This window comes from Rhamphochromis sp. 'chilingali', assembly GCF_963969265.1.
Source record: "Rhamphochromis sp. 'chilingali' genome assembly, chromosome: 5".
Lineage (NCBI taxonomy): Eukaryota > Metazoa > Chordata > Actinopteri > Cichliformes > Cichlidae > Rhamphochromis > Rhamphochromis sp. 'chilingali'.
In genome coordinates this window covers 14,018,393-14,027,260 of record NC_137932.1, presented here as the reverse complement: position 1 = coordinate 14,027,260, position 8,868 = coordinate 14,018,393, and positions in this window count along the sequence as shown.

Below are 8,868 nucleotides of genomic sequence, written 5' to 3'. Positions count from 1 at the left end.
GACATGGAAAACGGATGTATTGTGTTAAAAAAATCTTCTTTTATTAATGTGGTTTGTCATTCACTGATTGGATATTAGGGGTTAGTCTTAAGAGATCATCTAATAGCTACTAATTAGTTTTCGCGTTGTTTTTATTTTTCACGCTGTTACATTCTTAATAGTGTGCTAATAACCCACCACCAACAATTCATATTATTTCTTACACTTTCCAGTTAGTGATTGTGAATGCGTATAAAGGCATAGATTTAATGAGCAATTCTACACTCTAAAATACTCCAGTTGATTCATAGACAGAGAGATTGCACACATTAAAATTGAAAAAATTGAAGATTAAAAAGGTAGCATTAATTGTCTAGTGTTACTTGCTTCATTTTTAGGCTACAGTGATTGGTAAAAACTGCCGTAAAAACACTTAAGTTAGCAAAAAATCTTAGATTATATAACATAATAAATGCACTCCTGTACATATTTGCACTATACACATTGTTTAAAATGACAATGTTGCTTTACATTTACTTTTTACAGTCAAAAACCAACCAACCAACCAACAAAAATAATAATACTTACAGCGTAATGAAGTTAGATGCTTGTTTTTCTGCTCCACAGCCCAAAAATGACAACAGCAAAAACATTTGCAGACCTTGATTTGGGTTGGGACACTGAACTTTGAGCTACAAAGTTTCAAAGGTTCCTGCAAAATTTGATTAGTTGTTTGAATAGGGTCTGCTATTCTGTTTGTGGCATGAAAGGCACATGCAATAAATAAACAGCAATAACCTTGAGCTGTCTTAAGCATTATTATTATTTTTTGTAAATGGTGTTTACTTCAATCATTTATATTGCACTATATTAAACATTTCCCATTACTATACAAATACTTGAAAACATGAAATTGTCTTTTTTTTAATTTGTGCACTGATCTCAGAGTTACATCTAAACATTGTGTAATGGTCTGTTGCAATATATATCCTGATCAGTACTTTTTGTTGGATGCTGATAATGTTTGAACTAACACAGAGTCCAAAGGGAGCTTAAAGCGAACACTTTTGTCCTTTTCCATTTTAAATTTAAAGCTTATTTATTTTTTCTTTTGTAATAACAATATTCTAACTGAATTAAACTATATGATCTTCTAAGTTGCAAGTTTTCTGTGTAAAGTCCTGTTAAGTACTTGAGACTGGACTTTTTCTAGCTGTTCAGCAGTTAAACAACATGAATCACCAAAACGATTCTTAATGTAAGTCTGTGTACTTTAAAAAGGTTACCAATGTATATATAAGTAACAGTACTCAAACTATATAACCTTATAAAACATATTGGCTAATATTTGAAATACTTCAAATATTTAGTGGTAGCTGTTTCTGGTGTTTTTGCACAAAACCAGCAACGCACACAACAGTAATATGGCAAATAGAAAAATTCATTCTTACTAATGTCACTGTTTTTAATGCAAAATACTCTTATGTTTACATTATTATAAATTCCCCATTTTCTTTAATCCAGTGTGTCTTTGTCTTAGTTTAATGTTCTGCAGGTAACAGGGACTTTATAATTAACCATTCCATTCATTTCTTTGTTTTTTAATCAGCTTCTGGAGTCTGCATACTATATGGAAGATATAATCAGGTCAAGAACGAGACAAAGAATTCAGAGAAGGAAAACACCCCAGAGTCATCAGAGGATGAATAAACCGATTTTGGTCTCTTTAAAATCAGATGAGTACCAAATAATAATTAAAAAATACGAATAAATAAAACTGAATCTAAACTCTGTGACCCAGGTGTATGTAGTTAGCCGCAAGTACTATTGCCCAACCAATTTTTTGGCATAAAGGTCGATACCACTGGAGATATTTTGCAAGTACTGTTAAACCTTGTTATGTATTTCTTTCTTTCTTTTAAGATGTTACAATGTAGTCTAGGATCCTGTTAGTGAATCAATTTTCCCAATAAACAGTATGGATTGAGGTACTTAGTAGTTTTCAACATAAGCTTTGAATGTTGTAATGATCACTCCATCAGTGTATTCAGAAAATATCAGGTCTTCTTCCACAGTAATACATTTTGGGGGAAAATTCATCTATCAGTATCTTTGTGGGGGTGTAATAGTTAAGAGGAAACGATGTGGCCACACTTGGTATCATCATGTAATCTGTGCAGTTATGGATTCTTCTGGATTCTTTGTAGTCCTGCCCTGTTTCCTAGTTTGCCATGTTTATCTGTCTATAAGTACCTATAAGCTGCCTGCGCTTTGTGCTGTTTTATTTGAAAAGAAATCCAGATGCAAAAAGTGCAAATCCTTTGAAAAAAATAACAGTTACTGGAAAAATATTTTTTTAAATTACTGGTAGATTTTTAATCATGGAACTTTTTTTTAGGGTTTAAATCAGCCTAGACTTTGATTATAGCTTTATTCTCCTGCTCAGTCTACTTATATAGAAATCTCCTGGTGTTCCTTTATCTGTAATCATGTAAACATTATTGTAAAACTGTGTTTTTTGTATTGTGCTATTTATTTATTCAGTTTTCTATTTTTTTTATATCAACATATATGAAAAAAAAAACACACTTTCAGTAGAAAAGGAAAAAAATCACAAAATATTTTTTGGGCTTTTTTTTTTTTTTTAGAGCGTACTCTTATGTGATGCTGCAGTTTCCTGTCATTTTCAGCAAAATAGCCCAAAATGGCAGAAGGTCTCTTTGTTCTTCAGTCATCAGTTAACTAAACAAGCATATCTCTTGTTTGTGGGTACCAGAGTACCAAGAGGAAATCCATGCAGGCATAGGGAGAACATGCACACTCACAGAGAAAGACCCCAACCAGGAGCTTTTTCTGTGAGCAGACAGAGCTAACCATCGCCTGTGTCTAACATGCAGTCCTTTATATGTCATTACATGTCATTGTTATTATTATTAGTACCATTAATGTTAATTTTACTTATGAATAAAAACATATTGTATTGAAAAAAAAATACCCTGCAACACTGTCAATTGTGTAATACAGTTTGCGCTGAACTCTTCTGCTGTTTACTGACCTATTTGTCAATCTTATGGTTTAAACATTGGTTAAAAGTCCAGACAATGAAGTCATGCTCAGAATATTGCTGTGTCATAAACCAGCATAATCAGTTAAAGTTATATTGCTCGTCAGCTTTGTCAGTAGCAGATAGCAGTTTAGATCAACCTAACCCCACTGATAGAACCATTCCAGTAGGACAAAATGTATCACATATACAAAAAGATAAAAGATATAAAAGATTCCCATGTGCAAGAATTTTTGCATTATTTGCATGAAGACCAAAATTTTCATTTATCAACTATTATAAATACCAACACCGATACATGAGCAAATAAACAAACACTGGCTAAATAAATATCGTCCAGTTTTGGCCCTAGTGATATATTTGCTCCGCTCTATGTTACATTGTTCAGTTGCACCATGAAGCTTTTTGACTGTCTGAGTTATGTTTATAAAAATTATGTTATTTAACTAGCATATAAATGGTTGATATTTAACAGTATTACTGAAGAGAGTTGATACCAGTTGCTGTCAGGTTAATGCTGTTTCTGACAGAACAGTTTATAGCTGCAAGTATAACCTTACTACTAGCTTTTCATTTTGGCCCCTTTCAAAGGAGCAAACACAAACCATAGATTATTCTATTGGTATATCAGTGTCATAGGTGTGAATTAAAGTACAGGTAATGCACAATGCTTTGTATAGGAGTTTTCTGAAGAAAGATTATGTATAGGATATCTTGATGCATGCTCAATCATGTTGACATAGCGTTTTGTCACTCATCTAAGTGACTTCTTCAGTCTCAGCTGACTGCAGGTTTTCCCAAACTTAGAAACAGTACCTTTCAGCACCACTGAAAGAGTAGCCACTGGCCTGTAGGTGTAAATAGACTGCATAGTCCTGGCCTGAAGAGTTGGCTCTTCTGTGTTGTGGCATTCGCTTAGCCAGAGGTTGTTTGGTTTCACCGATGTATAAATCATGGCAATCCTCCTGGCACTTAACAGCATAACCGATCCTTGGGAGTCGACCAATTTTTGCCACAGCATGTTTTAGAGTTTGAAAGCCATGGCTGTGTTTAGAGAAAATGTGTCTTAGCTGTTCCGATACTCATCTAGCACTTTATTCAGCATTGCACCTTGAGCATAGATTTGCATATGAAAAACGTTTGCACAGAAGAGTTTAATTATTTACTGAATATTTATTGTGTTTTTAAAAATCTGTAGGTAGCCTTTAGGTTTCAGGTCCTTCACAGCTGCTCCTCATTAAGAAGGGTGGTGGTTGTCTGTGAAGAGGAAAGGTTGTTACTGAGAGCAAATAAGGTTAACTATTGAGGAGAGCTGTGTGAAAAAAATCTAGAAATAAAGGTGGTGCAAAGAAGTGGCTTTTCTTTGCCCTTCTTTCCTTTATCCTCTCCAGGGTGTTTGGGCAAATGTTCCCCTTTTTGGGATTTACTTACTTGAATGATTGAGCATGCATCAAGACTTCTTGATACGATGCTCTTCTGCTTCCACGGCAGCTGTGTCTGTGGGGATGTACACTACAATATTAAAATGTGAACTAGTGGAACTGCAGAATGTTGTACAATTGTAGAAGTTTCTGTAAAAAAAAACCTTTACTGTAGAGATGAATAGCTGTGATATGTTCAACAGCAAAGGTAACAATGTTTCATAACCAGTCTGAAACTGGGGCAACAATGGGGCACAAGAACCAGCACAAAAGGTAATGCATTTTAAGTTTTTGGATTTGCCACTGAGAAATCATTAATGCGTTGTTTATATTGAATCTTTAAAAAAGAAAGAAAGAAAAAAAAATCTGTCAGGAAATCTCACGATCTCCCGTGTGTTCTTTTCTACAAATGTCATGTACTTCTCTTCTGAAAGTGGTTTGCTTGTTTGAGTTCAATTGCAAAATCTGTAATATTACATATTCAAGTTAAAAACACATTTAACACTGCATTAACGGGGTATTTTAGTCAGCTCGCACACGTTTATTGCACCCAGACATTTCTAGAAAGGCCTACTCAGCACTGCCATTATCAGTACAAATGAAAGTGAGGTAGTGCAAAGAACACAAGCAGCTTATCAGTGTATCACGTACTTTGTGCAGAATCGTTTTTCCACTTGCAAAATGTCCAATAAGCCTGCATATGTTTCTCTTTTTTTTTTTCAATCAAATCAGTATCTTTTAAAATGTTTTAAATGTCATTACTAAAAACATTTTCTGCATTTCATCCACATACTCTGAGACTTGCCATAAAAAGGGAAAATGGCACAGGTTCTCCACAAAAAGGGAATAATACAATCAAACTCAAAAGATGAAAAGCAGAACTTTATTTGCTGTATTTTCCTGCAAACCAAGGTGATGATATGCAATAATTAAAATGCTCAAAGTATAAACAGAATTTATGTCAGATTTTGGCTTCAGCTAAAAATAAAAGCATGTGATCACACCCATTAATTGAAGAGCTGCAGTTCCAAATGCATTTTACTGGTTGAACAACAATACTCGACCCAAAAAATTTAACCATGTCAAACTGTAAAAAAACAAAACAGACAAATTTTTTTTTTTTTAAGCAGTCAGGTGAGTTCTGGAAGTGCCTAAGAAAACTATTGATACAGCAAATTACCAAACATAAGGCAGTGGTGCCCTAAAGCATAGCCTTATCATCTATTTTTATCTAAATGGGATCATATTTTGCAAAACAACCAGCAACTTGCGTTGATTATAAATGATTTAACCCTTAAATTCCTTAATATCATGTTTACCGTGTCTTCTTTACAAACTGACTTGTGGCAAACAAAGGTGCACCCTCCTGGGCATTAGCTAGAATTCTGGTTCAAGGAGCTTCAACACTGGCTTCACTTTTGAGAGCCTTGAGGAGCTCCCTCCATGTTTTATGATAAGACCAGGTCTCCAAACTCCTAGATACCAATCTGATCAAGTGCCAGAATAAACCAGTTCCATGTATCCAACCTTTAAAAGTGTCTACACCCTGATGTTAAGAGTTGTCTTGTGGAATGAGCGAGTGTGTGTGTGTGTGTTTAAGAACCATTTCTTTAGTAAAAGCTGCAATAAAACACTTTAAAAACAGCTCCTAGTCTGAGGCTCGTAGTTTCTTTAAAAATTCCAGATATGACAGAGTTGTTTGTAAAAAAATATAAATAAAAATAAAATAAAATAAAATCAGCTGATTCTGCGAGGGGACCCCTCACTGGTTTTTCATGGAATAACCCCATATTATAAACCTTGATATCAGTGGCTCGTGTTCCTTAAATATTGACAGAGGTCTATAGAGTGGAGCAATGTCCCTCACTCTAGTTAATGTAAGGACAGACAGATCGATATTTTAGCAGTGGGCTGACGCTTGTGACAATTCATCCAGAACGTAAAATTTCCAGAGAAAGAGGAAGAACAGAGGGTCAAAAGATTCATGAAGCAATGTGTTCATTTTGGGAACAAGTGAGGACTTGAACTTCAAATAACCCAAAACTTTCATAATAGCATGAAACTCTGATGGTTCACTCACAGATTAATGATGACCCAGTAAGATGAAGTAATAGTAGTATATTTCATTTCTATTGCTCTGTCTCTATTTTGTGTTTTTGCATATAAACCTGCTAATCACTCTGGAGACTAAGGCAACCTGGATAGCCTCTGAAAGATGAGCTAATATTTGCATTAGTGAAGAAACCAAACATTCCTCTGAGATTTTCGTCTATATTAACATAATACCATCACAGAGTTGCTGCACAACCATGATGCAAATCACCTTTTCCACCACATCTCAAAGTTGCCCTAATAGAAGCTCATTAGACCAGTTTTGGTGAACCCAAGTGCAAATTATCTCCTCACTTTCCTGTTCTTAGTAGACAGGAGAGACGCCTTGTGTTGGCCTCTACTGCTGTAACCAATCTGCTTCAAGATTCAGTGTGTTGTGCATTCATAGATGCTCTTCTGCATACCTTGGATGTGACGAGCAGTTGTTTGAGTCACAGTTGCCTTCCTGTCAACTTGAAGCAGTCTGGCCATTCTCCTCCCATCTCTGACATCAATAAGAAATTTTCATCAAGAGAACTGTTGATCACTGGATATTTTTCTCTTTTGGACCATTCTCTGTAAATCCTAGAGATGGTTGTGTGGAAAAATCCCAGTAGATCAACAGTTTCTGAAATAGTCATCCATCAGGCACCAGAAACCATCCAACATTCAGAGTCACTTAAATCAATTTCTTCCTATTCTGAAGCTCAGTTTGGACTTTAGCAGATCGTCTTCACCATGTCTGCATGGCTAAATTCATTAGGTTACAGCCATATGATTGTTTGATTTAACATTTGTGTTGACAAGTAATTAAAGGTGTAGCTAAAAACAGATGAAAGCAATCAGCTATAGGTAAACCTAATGAGGCATTAGTGAAGCAATGCAGACAAACACAAAGGAAATAAGACAGCTGAAGCAATGCATGAACAAGACAAATGAAACAAACAAACAAACAATAATAATAAATAAATAAACAGCAAAGAGGACTGTGCATAGAAACACTCCTACAGCAAATAAACAGCCCGGTCTCCTCCTTTAAAAGATGCCCATCAGCCTAATTTCAGCTTCAAGGCAGGAATACTTACCCAAGCTGGAGTAGCGGCAGATTCCAAAACTGTTGGTGACCTCTAGTGGATCATTACATTTCTGCAGAAAAGGAGAACGCTTCCCTCTCTGCATGACTACACCCAGCTCTTCTGTAGTCACCTTAAAAAAATATGTACTATATTTAAAACTGACAGCAAAATGCACACAACTCTGTGTCTTATCTGACACACACAGCTTATGCTATTTCCTCATCTATCTATTTGAACTGTCATTACTGAAAATATTCAGTTTTAAAACCTTGTTACACCAAGAATAAATCCCAGTGAAAAAGGTTATTCGATTATGAGACTATCAGGGTCCACTTGTTTGTTTTAACCAGACACTTGTATGCTTTCTTCTTCCTACTACTTCCTACTACACATTACTTGAGGTCTATATTTATGTAATAGCCAGGTAATATAAGCATGGTCACCCTGTAATTAAATAAAAATTATGTTTTACTTCTGAAATTGTTTGACCTGCAGAAGCCTGAAGTAATATGGTATGTTATTTAAAGAATACTGTTTTCCTTTCCATCCGCACAGTCCACCATCCACAGCTTTGTTTCAGTATTGAGTTGCACATTGGCAGCAGCAACAAAAGCAACCTCAGACTGCTATATCACTGCCTCCAATCCCCCCCTCCTGTATTGTACCCACTCTAAGGTCAAGATAAACACTCCATGTGCTTATAGAAACAGGTGTCAGGCTTCAGGAAGACACACACACAGAGGCAAACGCACTCAGTTAATTATTTATCTTCTCACTGAATTGCTGACATATACACCATCCCGCCTTCAGTGTCACTTTAACCAGGGCAAGAGAAGTTACTGCTATTGATGCCGATGGACCAGTGTGCATCTGTGCCGAGGCTGAAAGAGAAGACTTATACGGGAAAGCATTGAAAGGAGCTTATGTCTACGTCATTAATACTTAATTCTACAAAGCAATTTGTACAGCAATATTACAGGGACTTGTATATATATACACTTGATATAATGATGCTGTTTCAATTACAAGGAATAACATGTTGTATACTGTTGTATAATGTAACTTAAAATACATTGCCCACAGTATTTACAAGTAAGCCTGGAAAACTGTCGCCCACAGGATGCCCTGGCCTATTCCAGAATAACTTTTAAATCACGTTTGTTATCGTAGAAGTGTTTATTTAGTCTATTTCTGTCCAAGTCTCCACATTTTCCCCCAGATGTGAAGCGTTTATTTT